This window comes from Mugil cephalus, chromosome 17, assembly GCF_022458985.1.
Source record: "Mugil cephalus isolate CIBA_MC_2020 chromosome 17, CIBA_Mcephalus_1.1, whole genome shotgun sequence".
Taxonomy (NCBI): Eukaryota; Metazoa; Chordata; class Actinopteri; order Mugiliformes; family Mugilidae; genus Mugil; species Mugil cephalus.
In genome coordinates this window covers 3,017,542-3,035,156 of record NC_061786.1, presented here as the reverse complement: position 1 = coordinate 3,035,156, position 17,615 = coordinate 3,017,542, and the positions used below count along the sequence as shown (strand labels likewise).

Genomic DNA, 17,615 nt, shown 5'->3' with positions numbered 1-17,615 from the left:
TATATTTAGACCGTTAGCATGAACATAAGGAACAAACATTGCGACCAAATACAATTTTAATGGACACGTGAGCACGTGGTCACTATTTTAGACGAAATATAAATTATTCCTACATTTTATGAGGTAATTTAGTGTTATGGCTTACCAAGTTGGCACATGCTAGTTCTTCATTGCCCATGTAGAACATTCTTGTGACGTTTCCTGTTGGCTACATGGTTTTTAAGCCACATGGCTCACTCACCTGTGCTTCCTCCATACACAGTGGTAATAATTTAAGAGAACTGTCACACGTGCTTGGTGAATTCTGAGCGAGCTGCAGAGACACTGCATTAAATCTGATCAAACCCAATACGGTTAAGAACAAAGCGTGCCGAACAAAACTGCCTATGTGCAATACTGTGTACGTACATGAATTAGTATTCCTTGTGGTTAGTCGGCAAAACAAGGGAAACAGAAAATCTCCAGTAATAAAAGAGGAATAGGAAGACTACACGGAGGTAAATCATGGCAATTTTTCCCCCCATACACTAACACTTGTACTACTAACAGTGACAGCTTGTCATCATTTTCATTGCTACGAGATATTAGCACAAGCCAGTGCCAAATCTTTATGGTGGTGAGTAAGTTATAGTTGCCTTGGACAGCTGGTGGAGCCTAATGGAAAAGAGGCCTCTCTACGGGGGTTTCAAAGCCATTCAGCAAAATCCACAACCTAAAACCTCCTGTCCAGTGTCTCCCTGTGTGTCTGTTTCAATCTTCACTCTCCCACAGAGCCCCACGTGCGGCCAGTCCTCACTCAACAGCACTGCTGGCCCGCTTCCAGTCTGTGCCCGGGGAAAGTAGGCCACAAAATCCAAATACTCACGTAAGTGTATACAAACAGAAACACAATATATACTGGAAAATATGAAGAAGAAAGAATAGAAACCAGCGTATTTGTGTAACCTTTCTAATTCTGCTTACGGAGGAGTCACCACGCAAACACAATCCTAATTGACCACGTCCCCTGCCATATGTGGCCTGAATGCCCCGCTTATCTCGCAGCTTTTCATTTCTTCAGTCTCCCACTCCTTCCCTGTCATCTCCCATTATTTCTCTCTTTCAGCGAGAATGAAGTGACATTTCCCTCCACCAACCCCCCTCTGACAGTAACATCTGTCACTTTTCCTATCTACTCCTTTCATCTTAAATCCCCATTTTCTGGTCTTTTGAAGCTGACTTTTCAACGTTTAACGCCTGTCTTGGTAACGTTGCTTTCCTTTGCCTTTGACTTGCCTAGGGTAGCTTGGGTGAAAAACACCTACAATCAATTTTAAAGGACATCAATAAATGCATAGCTCGGTTGTCTAACACGGAGACCCTTTCTGCATCCTGGAGTGTGTAGTGTGGCATCAGGTTTACTGCAAACATGCATCTACAGAGAAATCAGAACCAACCATAGCCGGCCACGTATACATACACATTTAGATACCTCACTGGCCTTTCAGTGCAGCAATGTATCACACAAACCGGGCGCACAGCCTCCTTAAGGCATCACAGACAATGTCATGTTTACATTTTTTTTGTTAAAGGTTAAAGAATGAACGTTCCCCTTTGTAATTGGCCATTTTAAAGGTGTCTCTGGAATGTTTTTAATCACGCACAGAGCCAGGATGGCTATTTCCCCTGTTTCCAGTCTGTGTGCTATACTCCTCGAGCTCCATATCTGACGACAGTAATCTATATTCATGCCATTCTCTGACCAAAAAAAAAAGCAAATATTATATTTTATGTGCTCTCTTTTTTCATACTAACTTTCTTTTTTATTCCCTCTGTGGTGATTCTGGTGTTCAAGAGTTGGCACACATGGGACGCTCGTGACTGAGAAGCTGAACACACACATACTCACTTCCTTACTTTCCCCTGGTCATTACTAGTGAAACAGATGGAAGTATGGAAAAAGAAGCTATCACCGAAAGAGTATGAGTCGCTATACAGTGGTGCTAATTAAAACCATCTGTGTATGTGTCAGAATGGGAGATGCAGGAGTAGGAGCACAGAGATGTTAACGCTGCTTAACCGCTAAACATGACGTATAAGAATTTCTGCAGTACGGGTCCCTGCAACAAACTTGCACGGCGCGTGCACAGCCGTACGGTCACACGTTTTCAAAATTCAGACACACCCACTCGAGAATATACACACACGCAGTAGTTGCACACTCAAACACAGAGAGCCCTGAAGCAGAGAGAGAATCCTGCTGCTGCTCTGTGTTTGAAGAGCTGAGCAGAGAGAGCAAGACACAGCGATGAGAAGGAGTCAAGGGAGGGAGACGGGGATAAAGGGAGATACTGCTGCCACTTCTCATTCAGCCCACTACCTCGTCATCTCATCCCCAGCGTCGGGAAGTAGGTCAACGGAGGAGGGGGAGGAGATGAAGGCAGCAGCGAGGAGAGGCGAGCTGCTGCTGCGTGTTTATATGCAAGAGTAAGAAGAAGAGGTGCGCATCTACAGATTACTTCTAGTCTCTCCTCAATATCTATCACACTGCACAATGTTATAAAACACCAAATGCAGATAATTAAAATTCACACGTTCTTCTGTCCCTTTTTACTCTGCACATCACCCTCCTTTTCCACTCAGCAGCCAATGCTGCAGTGTGCTCCCTGCATCTCTTTCCTCATGTGATCCACAGTTAATTCCCTCTTCCACACTCATTTACTTTCACCCATCCCTTCCTTCTAAACCAGGGAAGTGCCCTTGTGGTATCATATCAAAAGTTCAACAATAAAATTGGTCGAAACGCATAACAAGGAGAACAGGACAAAAAAAAAAAGAGTGCATGTATATTAAAGAGGCAATGAATAAAAGATCAGAGGCAAGTCTGCGGCACATGCTTTATGCACACAAATTGTTTCTGGGTCTCACAAATGAGGACCATTCCTCCCAAAGCCAGGCTTTTGTAAGCACCCAGGACAAGGAATGGGGGAGCAGTGCCACGCTGGCACAGACAGAAACAATATACCAAGATACTGTGCAGGCAAAGGAACTGCCATTGATTGGGCAAATGGCTGGCATTCAGCATGGTAACGGTTGGCGCGCAACCACTAAAACAGCACCAGACTACTTTCAGTCCTGGTCTTGGTCCATGTTTCTGACCTGCAGTTACTGGTCCCATCAACCTGCTTAGTGTCAACTAATTATTGCTTGCTGTTGCTCATTTTCTTTTCTCACAACTCCTCTCCCGCCTACTGCCGGTTGGGTCAGACTAACAGGATTTCTCCCTGTTAAAGGTGAGCCTTTCCTCCCGACTCCCTTCAAGTGCTTCTCAAGTGGGAGATGTTGAGATCTTGACCTCAGTCTGTAAAAGGCAATGACACATGTTATGATTCAACTCTATATGAATAAATAAATTTAAATGAATTATGAATATTGTAGAACAGCAATAGCATTTTAATTATATAGCTCTTAGAATGCCACTGGAAATTACAAGTATCACCGGCCAGTAGGCAGGCGTCCAATATTGCAATACAGAGTTACAGGAGTTGAAATCACAGTGGAAATCTCTTTTAAATGGAAAATGTTCTGATAAAAAATGGGAAATATGAGCTTCCTATGGGTAAATTGTCAAGTCCTGGTCGATGTTCTCTGTAATATCAAGATGTAATATCAAGAAAATGTATGACAAAAGTCATGAACATGCCAACATGAGGAGTATGAGGAGTAATGCCAAAAGGTCTTAATGATTATGTGCTGGAACATCTCTGCATGTTCTCATGTCTGTGGGTAATCAGGGTTGAGTACTGGAAAGTTAAAACTACATCTGTCCTTTAGCGTGGAAGTGAACTAACACTCATTAATTTGACATGAAGTAGCTATTGATCCCAGCCATCGAACACTCTGGATCCGTGCCAATCTTCGGCTGTTGTTGCCCTAGACATGCCCTCTCCAGCAAGCCTTGCCCTCCCTTTCTACTGTCTGTCCAATGACTAATGGGCCTACCCTTCAATTCCCCCCACTCCAAAAACACTGGCTGCAAGCCAAATCACCTGGGACACTAAAAATTCACTCTCCCATGGATCCCATTGGATCTGTGGCCCACCCACAGTCAGGCTTCTGCTTTGGGGAGGTCAAGTACACATCATACATGCACACAACAAGGGCCACACTGTAGGGCACATTTGTTACATTATAGTGACACAGAGACACAACCCAGAAACACACACATTATAGTTTGTTCTTTCTCACAACAAAGATTAAAGCCATCTTATTCATGCATCACTTCCTCAATTACAGGGGGTTTAGCAACATGGGTGGTCAGATTTATGGGAAACAAAAAAAAAAAAAACCTAAAAAACCCTAAGAGCCAAGATTCACCCATGATCAAAATAAGGTCACCTTATAAAATGGACATTAGAAAAACACCACACACCACACACACTGTGACCAACATTCCTAAGGCATGACATCAGCCATCTATACCAGAGCAGGTCTCCATGGTTAGTAGAGAGTTACGGCCTCACATGACAAATGGAACAGAACTGACAGCAGAGGAGCTGCCATTATTTCAAGCTACATTTGCATCCACTGCATTCCTGTGCTTGTCCTGAAAGCACACATTGGGGTTAGGGATTTCGTGCTGGAAGGCCACTGCTTTCACTAGAGTCTGTACACTCAGTGGTTTTCTCATGGGAATCCAGACAATGGGTGAGATGATTTTGTTTGGACAATTCTGCAGGGGCCCAACAAGGTAGGATCCTGCATATAGGGATGCCTCTCTTAGCTCTAGCACTGCACTCCATGAGTGTATATGATAAGGGACGGTTATTTTTGTTATGACAGCATGGTCTCTATCCAAAGTAATCTTAGCGTCTCTTTATCAATAAGCAGGGAAAGATAATATTGGAAAATAATTACTGTAGATGGGAATTGAAATTTCTGACAGGCATAGAGCACGAGCTAAATGTTTGCTTGTAGCAGAGTTCCATTTATATATGCTCTCTTAGTGTTTATGGTGGCTATACACACAGACGGCTACTGATAAGAGTTGTCTGTGTCCTTATGCCTACGTGCATCTTCCAAAATCAAAAGATCGGGAAACCCACCCTTCCCTTTAACCACTTGTTTTACTCATTCCTGTGCTTACGTTCTCCCTCAATCACTTCCCTTCAGCACCGCAATCAGATAGAGGAAGCTGCATGGGCGAGACGACTGAAAATCTGTTCAGCTTGTGGGCTGGGACTTTCAGACATTGTCGCTAAGACATAGTTTGGAGGCAAGATAGGCCTGAGTCAGCGGCTAAACACGCACCGCAAAATATCACAGCCAAATGAACAACATGACAATGTGCTTTAAGTCCAGATGTAGCATTACCAACAGACCAATGCTAAGGATGTGTTGGTGATGCAGTCATACAGCATAGAGCTAGCACTGATTAACATAGGGCCAAAAAGCCAAAGTACTTCCACTAAAATTGCCCACACCACAATTATTATTAATTATTTTAATAGCATGTGGTTAATACTGTTGCTTAAATATTTCCAGACAGTCTCCAAGGCAAATGTAATCACATTTAGACAGAGAGGCATTTTTCACTTTCTTTTGTTTACAAACAACTCGTATAAGAAAGTCAGTCCATGGCTAGCGTAATTACAGTATGGTCATTTGCCTCATGCATGAACAGAGGTTACAGAGTGAAGGACACTGATTATCCTTTAAAGAGAAAATGGAATGGTTGTTAAAAATTCTGGATATCTGCCTAAAGTCAGTTGTTGTTAAATGAATGGGCGCTCCACTCCTACAAACTGGTTGTTCTAGCGTCATTTTTAACAAGCAGTCCACTGCATCTATGTAGGTAGATTTTAAACAACCAGTCTGCATGGCAGTCTTTCAACATCATGAACTCTTAAACAGTTAAATCCTTCAAAGCTGGCATTTCTCATAGGTCTTATTGGCTTATAACCTCTGAAAACAAACATACAAGCACTGTTGGTTTTAACAAGGCCATGAGGCGCAGTAACCTACCTCATCCACTAAGAGGAAATGCCTCAAATAAGCCACTGGGGAAAAAAATTGGTAGGGGGTATTTTTTACCCAATCCCCCACAGATGTCGTTAATAGCCATTTCATTTAGTTTCATTCATTAAAAAAAATGCCATTTCCTGATGGAAGGAAGATCCATAATGGTCCAGACCAAATGAAGCACCAGGGGGTTGTTACAATTGTGCTTCTAGACTGAGTTTGTTATTTAACCAAGACCAAAATGCAAGAGCTCCGTGCAGCGTTGTTGGGCCCCAAGAGCACCCAGCTATGTACAGTTGCAGATTGACGCTAATTATTTTAAACAAGTTAAACCCCTTCATACAAGCCATGAACCACAGACACAAGTTGCAAGTTGCACAATTACCAGTGCAGAAGCAGAGGACTTGGTTTTTGAAACAAATCAACATGACTGTGCAGACACATTTTAGTGACAGGGTAAAAGACACCTTGCTAATGCTTTTCTAAAACTGAATTTGTCATCCAGCTCACTTACAATCTTTATTCACCAGGCTTAGCACTAGTAGGGGCAGTCAGAAGATCATCAACGTGTTGCACAGTGAAAGTTAGTCAGCCAGTTGTTGTGTGGAGTCTAACAGTACAGATGTCAAGGTTGGCTCAGGGGAGAGGTTGTGTCAAGCAGGGGGACCAACATCAGAAGCAGAAGTGTGAGACACAGTCACTGTTGACCCAGTTCTGCACCGGCCATCTCTGCTCATCAAACATAGCAGATCGCTGGGATAACTATGCTATTAATAATGGGAATGAGAAGAAAGTCGGCCACGCCACATTCCACAGGCCCCAGCATTCCCACATATTAACAGGGCTCGGAATGAAATCCAATACTTGGCAACCCAGTACTCTCAAAACCCAAAGCACTATTCTGCCGTGTCACATCACTTTCTTATTTCATCTAGGAGGAACGCGCCACAGTCACGAGCTCCCAGTCTATCTAAAGACATGCTAATGTATGTATGTGGGGGAAAACTTGGCACGAGTACAACCTCAGAGCTGGTTACCATCACTCTCAAGTGGGAAGGGATGCTGGACTTCCCAGAGACTCCGTGTACTTCTTCTACCAAGAGCCTTGTCTTTTTGAGGGATTGAGCAGTTTCTATCTGCTCATCCAAATGACAGCCATGCTGAAGAAGGTCTTTTATACGCTAAAAAAAACTCAAATAAAACACAAACACGTATAACACACTTATGCTTACATCAACCCTAGCTCAGAAGATGTGCATTGTCACCTTGCCATTGTGTGACCACAGTCTAAATAGACACTGGCAGGGTGAGAGGTCAACAGCTGGCCAACCATAGAGGACAGAGGGCTTCTGGGTAATGTTTGGAATGCTCTACTGGGACAGTTATAGCAAGACAGACAGAGATAGGGACTGCCCTCTGAAGTGACCAGCATTTTTTAAAATAGCCTGCGGTAATACTGCACTGAATTGAAGCACTGTAAAGAGGAGATATGCTTACACATCATAAGCCCCAGAAAGTGTGTCACTGGCACAAATACAATAGTGCCATTTGACACACACTCAATGTGGGAACTTCCAGAGAAGGATGGAGAGAAACAGCAGTCTGCCTCCTAAAATCGTTGTTTCTCAGACTCTGTGACTACTCTGCTGTAAGACCACACAAATATAATGCCATTCAAAGATCAGACTGTGGCATTCAAGCAGCTTTACAGACTTTGTCTCCTCTCCTATCCAAATGAGCAGACCATCGAGTTGTTACTCAGCAGGAGGGCTGGACTGATAAAAGGCCAGCCGTAGCTTTCTAACTCGCACTCACACTCCCTCTAATCCTGAGAGAGTAGTTCATGCATCCGTAATGGTCGATAGAATATGAAAAGCCCTCAAAGCTGACGGCAGCAGAGGGTACGTATGTATACTATGTGGGAGTCCGCAACTTTCGTTAAATCCCTCCCAACACTCTGAATCTTTTAGCAGTGTCACCCTGCTTGCCCCCTAGGCGCACGTGAATGTAGGAGGATTTCCAGTAGACTGGAAAGTAAGCCTTTAATGTGGTGGAAATGGATACTATCTTGTTCACAATGCAAAAAGACATCAAAGAAAACACATGGCCCTGTGACTGTGGTAATACGTTTTGCCTCTGGTTCATCAGCCTTCAAACGCAAGCCACTGGAAGGCATGAATTACTTCAGTATCGCAGGAATAATGTTAGTCTTATGCTTTTTCATACTGCCGTCCCACAGCAGCTATGCTATGCTAAAGTCCTGCCTCTAGTAAAATGTTCACAGATGCTGAGGTTTCCCCATCAATACGCCCTATGACAAGGCAAACCCTAACAGGCATCCACAATCACAGTCCAAGGTGGATATTTGAAGAGCTGGTGCATGAACTTTAACCACGGTGCTCTCAACACACGCTAAGGATTTACAGCCAAGATGACAGCCTCTCAACCAAGATAGGAGGTCCTTCCTCAGGGACAAAGGGGCTTTACAACTCCTTCATACAAGCTTGGGAGGTTAAGATTAAGAGTGTTTATGGTGATCTAAGGTGCCATGGAGTACTGGCATTGCTTGATAGAAATGTGGACAGTGTATTAAAGTGTATTAAAAAGCAGTACCTACTAACCCACAGTTCTATATTGGGTTGGCTGGGAGGACATGTGGAATGTTTGGCTTCCAGGCCAGTACTTGCACCAAAGGACTGACTATGTGATTGATGAACATGTAGTCTAGTCTAGGACCCAAAATAGGAGTGTGACGTCTGAAATGCCAAACATTTCCCTGAACTTTATGACAGACATCACATGACACGAGTGCCTTCCAATACTCTCACCAAGCAGTAATAATACTGAACCTCTGATAAATTAAATCGTGCAGTTGTGCAGAAAGAATTAAACTCAAAGAATCCCAACTAAAACAAAATCCAGGTCTACCAACAACGTACCAGCACAGATGGGAGAACAGCAAAATGTAGTGTCAGCACTACTGGAGAAAAAGCCCAAACAAGAAGACCACATACTTTTTTGCAATCCAGCTTTTGCTGCCGTTTATGACCTATAATATGCCACTGCAGTGAAAAAAAGCCCATTCCTCCAATCACAACAACACAAAATGTGGGAACTTCGTCACAATGGAACCCTTGCTGCCAACTGGCTAATTTTTATTTTTTTATTTTTTGCATTGTTTTTTTACCAAGTACTCTGGCTTAAAGTTTATTGTATTGGCTGCAACAGTCCATGTTTCCCTGGCTGGACTGAGCAGCAGGATGCGATGCATGGACTAACCGGGTATACAATTAAACATCTGTAGCTTGTTGTGTGTCTGCAGTCTCTTACTCAGTGAACACCACTACTACACTCCAGTGTAGCAACTACTCCCAATGACCAGGAAGGGATACAAGTATCGATATCAAGATCAAGTTTCTACTACTTACCCACTTCAGACGTGCTGCATTAAGAGATGAACTGTCTCTGTGTCACGTCACAAGCAATGGACAAAAGATCCTCTCCACAAAGCAAAGTCAGAAGAGAAAGTTACAGCATTCCTGCATCCTCGGTTTTTGGACGACTCTTTGTGCGTTTTGGAGTGTGAGCTCTATGGTAAAATTCCATGCCTTGACCAAAGCTGCTGCGTTTTGTCCGCTCCCACTCTGTGAGCTTCTGAGCTGAGCTCTGGATTTCAGCTGACTGTGCTGGGAGCAGAGCTGTTGACATTGTCCCCACTCTCTCTCCCTCTCTCTCCCCCCCTCCCTCTTGCTCACTCTCTCCCTTTCTCTCTCCGTCTTTAGATCACTCATCTCCCTTCCCCTCCCATTCTGAATTCCAGCACCGCGTATGACAATCATGTGGATGTCAGCTAGAATGTGATTGATTTTCTGCGAATATAAATGTGTCTACGTAAAATATACATGTGTATATGTGTGTGTGCCTGTGGTGTGAGGCTACAGGAGAAGGCATGATGAAAGGAAATGACCCTTAGCGGCCTGTGCTTCCCAACCCTGCCCGCAATCTTAACTCCACCCAATACATTCCCTCACAGAGCACACAAAAAATGTTGTGGATGGAGGGATATCGCACACAACGCCCAAAGGATAGCCCTTTTCCTGTTGCGTCTTCTCATCACTAACCCATGCATAAAAGCATACACGCCCACACAATCAGACACACACGAGGATCTATTGGAAGTTGCCCCGTGACACACACAGGAAAAGGATTTTCCTGAGATTCAATCTGTGTTCATTGAGAAGAAGGCGAGACGGGATGCTCGATTGTACAAAGCTCTGTTGGCCTTGTCAAGTTCACACCATGAGCTCAGCCAAATGCAATGTGTGGAGGATGGGGGCGATCACCTGGAGGGCAATGCCACAGACGGTTCTGTGAAGTGAGTTCTGTGGAGTTCAAGTATGTTACTGTGATAATGAGGGTCAGTGAGTGCAAACATCGGTGTCAAAAGACACCCGACACTCCCACTGCATTGGTCACGACACTGACACCAACATCATTCCTTGCCATCACCCACTCCAGGAAAGCACGTAAAGAATACTGCCCCAATGAACTCACTCTAAATTTGAACGCAATAAGCTGCTCTTTCAGTACGTCTGATAAAAAAATAAATAAATAAATGTACAGTTCCATCGAGACCTTCATACATCATTGACAACCTCTGCACCAAATCGAACTGATCTATGCCACCAACCAAGGTTACAGGTCAATTGATTTCATATTGTGTGATCTCGTCTTCCTCCAGAGTGCTTGTCTGCTGCATACGTTGGGCAAGAGTGACAGCTTGTCTTCCAATATTGACTTCAGCCATGCATATGTCACCTGTATACTAAAGGTAAATGAAGCTGATGACCAGATTTTGATAAATCATTGTGACCTGAAGGGCAATAGCAGCATACTTTGGGATGAGATGACAGTTTGTGCACAAGTTTGTCGCCAAATAACCAAACAGTGTTTTTGGCATGGTGCAAGACTTGTACACTGAGTCCCTATGATTCTTCACTGGTAATGGGTATGGCATCACCACCATTGACAGTAAAAACAACCAAATACTAAATTAGCATGTATTATAACAAAAAGAAGAAATGTGTGCAATGAATTATAAAGTGTAATGTGAACTAATGCAATAACTACCACCAACTGTTGGTCAAACTCAGAATTTACATAAATTGGCATCACTGATATGTCCAAGAGTGGGGAAAGGGGGAGTCATAATACCATTTGTCATCTTTCTCTAGGGACAAAAGACAGATGACACCAAGTTGCTGGCAGTAATGCCGAGGTGCATTCCTGAGCGAGCCCTGGGGATACATCCATTAACCTAGCTCAGAGGCAGATGTCCATGATGTCCATTTCCTCTTCAACTTTTTTCCTTGTCCCTTTCTGTAGCATCATATCACTTCTCTCTCTCTCTCTCTCTCTCTCTCTCTCTCTCTCTCTAGGGTAATTCGTCCACCTTCATAACAAAGGAAGTAAGCCCAGTGGAATAGGCAAGCTTCAGTGTAGCTAAGTGCACTTCAGCTACTCTTGTGTCATCCATCACAGTCTGGTAATTGAGGCAAATAGAGAAAGGATGGCATGAGTGTGATAAAGGAATACAACAAACCCGGATGGCCATCTGTTCGCCTTTACTTTATTCAGGTTATGTTTGTTTTCCCTTGGACAGCATGTATTTTAGAGAAAGAAAGAAAATAAGAGGTCAGGAACTCATCTGCAGCTCCACATTGTTGACCAGTAAACCACATCGAATGGCATATGTCATGACTGATAAACAAGCTGCACAGTATGTCGAGTGAGAGGTAGGGCGCTTTCTTCTGGATGTTTGTGTGCCACAAAATGACACCTAGCTCTCAATAACCTGCCAGTCACTTCTCAACCAATTTCTCCTACGCCAACTGTGGAAGCGGGTAAAGGACTCCAGGGAGCATTCCATGGTATTTAACAAACAAAGATTCACCACAACACTACAGGGACAATCACAATCTGACAAATAAGTGTTAAGTTTAGCTAGAGGGAGTTGCAATAGGCGAACAATACACTTGGTGACAAAAAGTGTGTAGAACATTGGCAAGGGAGAGGGTCGATAAAGGTGGTCTCCATCATACTCATAAACCACACTTTCTTCTTCAGGCCTCTCATTTGCAGGAGCAGACAACAGGCAAAGAAACAGCTGGAGTGGAGACTGTAAAGAGGTGCTTAAAACTGCAGATATTGGCATGTGAAGGAATCTTTCCTGGGTTGTCACAGAAGAGAAGTGGCAAGAGTCCTCGTCCAAGTCAGCCGCTGCCAGAGTTAACATGGCAAACAGTCATGTTTTACGACGTGTTGTCCTTTAATGTATTATTTAAGGTTTCTTTCGAGCCGGCAGCCCTCGTTTAAGTTTTGTTTTGTTTAAGCGAGGAATGCCTTGTGACAGCACTGCACACAACCATTCCTTTCACGCCCGCCCAGAGATAAATTGCCACTGAGAAAAATACTGCTGCTGCACAAAGCCTGAACTCTTGACAGCATAAATATGAGGGCACATTTTTATACATGGTCTAATTGCACGTTAGCTATAAATCATGATAGTGAGGAACACTATACTATCCATCTTTCCAAAGTGTCCGCATAAGAGTAGCCTAATCACAGTAAAGCAGTAAATCATAAATCCAATTGTAGTCACTACATTCTTACGGTGACAATTTTTCCCTGCTCTATACTCCTCCTGTACAGGCTCCCACTTTCAACGCCTAGGATACATTTCTAACTTAACTCTTCCTTCTCTTCCATTACAACTGTGCAAACAATCCACCTGCCTTTACCCACCGCCACTCAAGTGTTTTTATATTTTTAACATGATTACCGGTCATTTGTGCAAAGTGCTTTTTTTCTGCATTTTGCAAAAAGTACTAGGCATCTGAATGGCTCTTTTGTCTAAAGGGTAGACTGGGCAGGGTCAAAGGTCACCCAACTGCATGCTTCAATAGTACTTCTTGTGTCTGCCTGGATATGTGCCAGCTAAATGCTGTCATGTTTGGACAATGGGCCAGCTTTCCACTGACTGACTCATGACAGCTTTATCATTCTAACTAATGATGTAATACCTTGCTCTTGAAGCATGAAGGCAGCGATTATTAGACTTTGATACCCTTTGGAAGAATTTAATATCATAGTGCAACAATGTTAAAATGTGGCGATGCACGATTTGGCCATAACAACAGACACCTTCAGATGTTAGAAATATGAGATGCAAAGTACAAAGGGCTTTCATGAAAACCATATGTTTGTTAATATGCTTCACTTCTCACAACTCTTTTCTGGCCGCAATAAATCCAGGTGTGTGAACTGTAAAAAAAAAAAAAAAGAGAAAGACCAATGGCAAAGAAAAAAGAAGACTGATGGTGAAGCGTAAAAGAAAGACCCTCGTTCGTTTTCCATATGCTTCCATTCAAAGCAGGTTTATATATCCCAGTTGCAATTATATTGGCAACATGGGGACTTCTCTCCACAGAGCGCCAACTTCAGCTGTGTGACTGACATTACAATTTATCACAATTTCTTAGTCTGCCATTCAAAAAATGCTCAAAAAGGGAAGGATCTGTTTGAACCGACCACGGACTGAACTCATGACTCCTGAACCACCTGAACTTTTCCAGGTGCAATAACGCCCCGTCGTGGAATCTGTTCATAACAGCATAAATCAAAAGTGCTGCACGTGTCCATGTATGATGGAGAATGTCTGGAAAGTGTCATTAAAATGTTTAGTTCAATTCCAAGGGGTACAGTTGCAGCGGGTGTCCCCGCTCTGTACAATACTTCACACATACGATCATGACTGTCACAGTATCTCCATAAAAACATCTGGGATTCATCTGTTGTGCCGATGGAGGCCCCCTGTGAACAGGTGCCTGTCTGCAAGCACAACCTTATGGCATTTTTCTTGACATCTGACCTCTACTTCTGGGTGGGGAACTCTTTGAACGTGGTGGCACCACTGGACACAGAGAGTCTGGGCAGCCAAGGTCACGTTATCTTCAACTGAGCCAGTGATCTGGCCCTATCCGTTACAGAAATTATAGGTGAGAGCTTCTGACAAACCCCAAACATGCAACCCAAAATTTAAGCAGAGAATTAGTGCGGAAATCATTTAAACAAAACACGCACTTGTGATTACGCATTTGCATAATGCTGCAACAGCGAAACCAACAAACCTTTGAAGCCAATGAAACAAAACAAGTTTGATCCTCTCTCTAAAGATTTTATCACTAACCAGAGGAAGTGGGCTGCCTAAAAATAGCCCCACAATTTTGCTCTCAAACCGTTTGGTCTGGACTTTCCAGAACAGGTCCAGCAAACCATAGACTATTCAGCAGAGTTCACTGCTGAAAAGCAATGGCAGAACTTTTTTTTAATCCATCTTGGGTAAATGTAATGCTAGGAATGATGACCTAGCTGGGTGTTGCACTATAATGCAGTCAAACCATCTTATGAGTTCTCTGGGGATGAGACAGTGATAACAAACACTTCCTGTTTATCCCTACAGTGGATTAGAACAGTCTGTTCTGAGCCACTGTTCACAAATACAGTGGCTATTATCACGTCTTAATGTTGTACGAAGCGAGCACTATTTCTGATAATGAAAGTGAATAACAGAAACTGCTAAGACAATACCTGCAGTCAGATCCATGGACTGATTTATTGAGACATTCCAAACCAGAAAATCCTGGAGCAGATTTAAAGGATTCCGTCTCAAATGTATATGTGAAGAAAACACCAAACAACTGGCCACCAGTTGCCCTTTGACCCACATGCATCAGTTAAACGCGCGTGCCTCATGTTCCAGCTAAGCGCACAGTGAGTTTGTCTGTCCAGCTGTCTATTATAGAGCAGGAAGGGTCAGACATGTTGTTACACTGATTTACTATCCTCCTAAATTAAGTGGCCCTCTGTAACGTCCTGCTCCCAGCTGAGAAGAGCCTCCCCTAAAAGGTGCTCTGTAGTGCACTACCACTCGGATTCTGCCGTTGTTCGTTCGGTCAACACATACTTGACGTTTTTGAGGAATGTAAGGAGACAAAGGATCCTTGGGATGCTTGGTTTCAGGGTTGGGTCAGGACTGGCTGATAAGCAACACTCAGCCCTGTCTGCAGGAAGCCATCAGGCATGTATGTACACAAAGCAAGTGAGTGCAGATTACACCCAAGCTGAACTGATAAAAAACCCATTCTGGATTTGTCACTCCATTCTTTCCCATTTATGTCACTCCACAAAGGGTTATTGCGGTTGCAGACTAATCCTTCCGCCCTCCGTATCTGCTACTGTGCTACACTGTTTAAAGAACATGTAGACAGAACATTCAAAGACATTCCCATATTTTTTTTCACATGGTTATAATTATTGTTTAGCAAAGATATGTGGAGCAAGGAATACAAATAGTATGTGGAGGAGGAAACAAATATGGGCTGTACAGTTACTACCCTGATTATTATATCAGTTTAACTGTGGAGGTGTTGGTAAAGTCAAAGGACTAGGTGAGCTGATGTGATGTGTATGCAAGAGAGACAATGTAAATACATATACCATCGCCCCTCGCTGTGCAATAGCGCCGGAGGGGGAGCGCTGCTGAGTGGGTTCATTGTGCGCCGATTACCCGCTAGAGGGGCAAATGATAGTGTTGATTAAAACCAGCTGAGCCCAGTGTAGGCTCCTGTAGCGGCAGACACACGACCTGCACCGCGTGCCCCTGACATCCATCTGGCTTCTAACCGACAAACACATTGACAAGCAAGTACTGCATGCTTGTTCCCCTTTCTGCTGCTAAAAGTGCACACACACACACCCTAACACCCACAAAGATGGCAAAACCAACAAACAAGACTCTCCCTCATAAGAATGGGTGTTTGCTGAGGCAGTGCTCGGACTCTTTTCCAATCAACTGCAGTCTGGCCACTGGAGAATAAGCTGCTGCTGCAATGATTACAAGTTTCTGATGATTGAATAATTACTTTTTATGTGACTCTGATCCTGGCTGTTGGCTGAAACAGTGAAGCCACATTCAGAGCACCAGTGGCCCCGTTTCAAAATATGCAGTCCTTTCAGTCATTTCAATAGAGGCAGTCCGTCAGCACAGCATGGATGTCATAAAGGGGGGCTTCAGGAAAAAGAGAGAAAAAAAAAAAAAAGGTTCAACCGTCATTGGGTTGGTCAGTCAATGCTTGCAAACACACATACCTGGTAGATTACTTCATAACATTTATGCAGTAGTTCTATGGTGTAACAATTGCTGCAACAAATAGTAGAATAGTTCACCACACTGCCTTCTGGGAAGAGATACACAGTCATCAAATCCAGAAGTAACAGATTAAAAAACAGTTTCTACCCTCAAGATGTCAAATCTCTCAAACCTTCAATCTCTCCTTCATAGACCGCTGTGCAATAAATACTTACTTATTCCAGTCTGTCTACACTCAATAGGCACATTTGCACTATTTGACATATTGTTTAAAATCATGCTATTCCCCACTGTACTAATTAACAGTAATTTGTGTGCTACTGTGAGCTTTTATTGTAGAAAGACAGACAGACAGATTTTTTTGTGTATAGTTAGTATAGTTTTTTGTTTTTTTTTTAACACTAGTTTCTATTTTCATTTATTATTTTCATGACTTCATTTTTTTTAACACTAGTTTCTATTTTCATTTATTATTTTCATGACTTCATTTCTCTGGACGATGACAACAAAACTAACCTTATTGTTCCAGACTTTGTTTAGAATAATCCTGAATATCAAAGGAGTTGGTTACTGCAATTCGTTTGCAATTCTGTATTGTGTTTCCCTTAACACACTAAACATCACCTTCCAAATAACGTAGCCCCCTGGGATGTTTCAGCCACAGGGCTGTTTATTGGAACTGAACGCCAGCTACTGCTATGCTTCAAGCAAAATGCTCATTTCAAACTATTTCAGGACACAGAGGCTGAAAGCAGTCATTTCTGTGTTAAAGCTGGTAGGAACTGAGTGTTTTATTCTTTACACATCTACAAACTCCACCAAGCAAAGACTAAATAATGATTCCATTTGAACAACAGATATATATTAGGACAAGAATATTTTTGTACCACTTTCAGTTGTGACCAATCGGGAACTCTGTAAAACCTTGTCCAAGTCTGCACTAGTATTTTATAAAGCAAGGTTTTTTCCTAATCATTAAAATAAAAAGCGTAACAGTCTCATAATATATTAGCCACGCAGAAATAATCTTCAAAGCGTAACACACACACACACACACACGCACGCACGCACGCACGCACGCACGCACGCACGCGCGCGCACACACACACACACACACACACACAAACTTAGTTTGACTGAAGTAAGTAGGGCCTCTACTGAAGTCAGTAAGCCCCGTGTCCCCAGAGATATATTATCTCCAGTCATGGGTAGCATCATTGAAGTCAGAATTATAGGCATCATTAATTCAGCAGCTACCATATTTATTTCAATGTAGTACAGATGTTTCTTTACCCACGCTTCAAAAATTAACACCACTGCAGAAGTGGGAGCAGGTTCCAAGCAAAGAAAAGCAGCTGCATTATGAGCAGTTGTCCCATTCACAGGCATTCCCAGGATGAAGAAG

General features: G+C 43.0%; 1 protein-coding gene across 5 annotated transcripts in view; it reads right to left on the bottom strand.

Moving 5' to 3' along the window:
- The window catches only part of daam2 (dishevelled associated activator of morphogenesis 2), an 88,765-nt gene that overhangs the window by 59,477 nt on the left and 11,673 nt on the right, over positions 1-17,615 (bottom strand). Inside the window, exon 1 of one of the 5 annotated variants that reach the window (XM_047610465.1) lies at positions 9,429-9,696. The exons of the other annotated variants lie outside the window; for them this stretch is intronic. The gene's annotated coding sequence lies outside the window, so the exon portion shown is untranslated. Of the gene's footprint in view, positions 1-9,428; positions 9,697-17,615 lie in introns of those variants that run through there. 5 annotated transcript variants of the gene reach the window in all.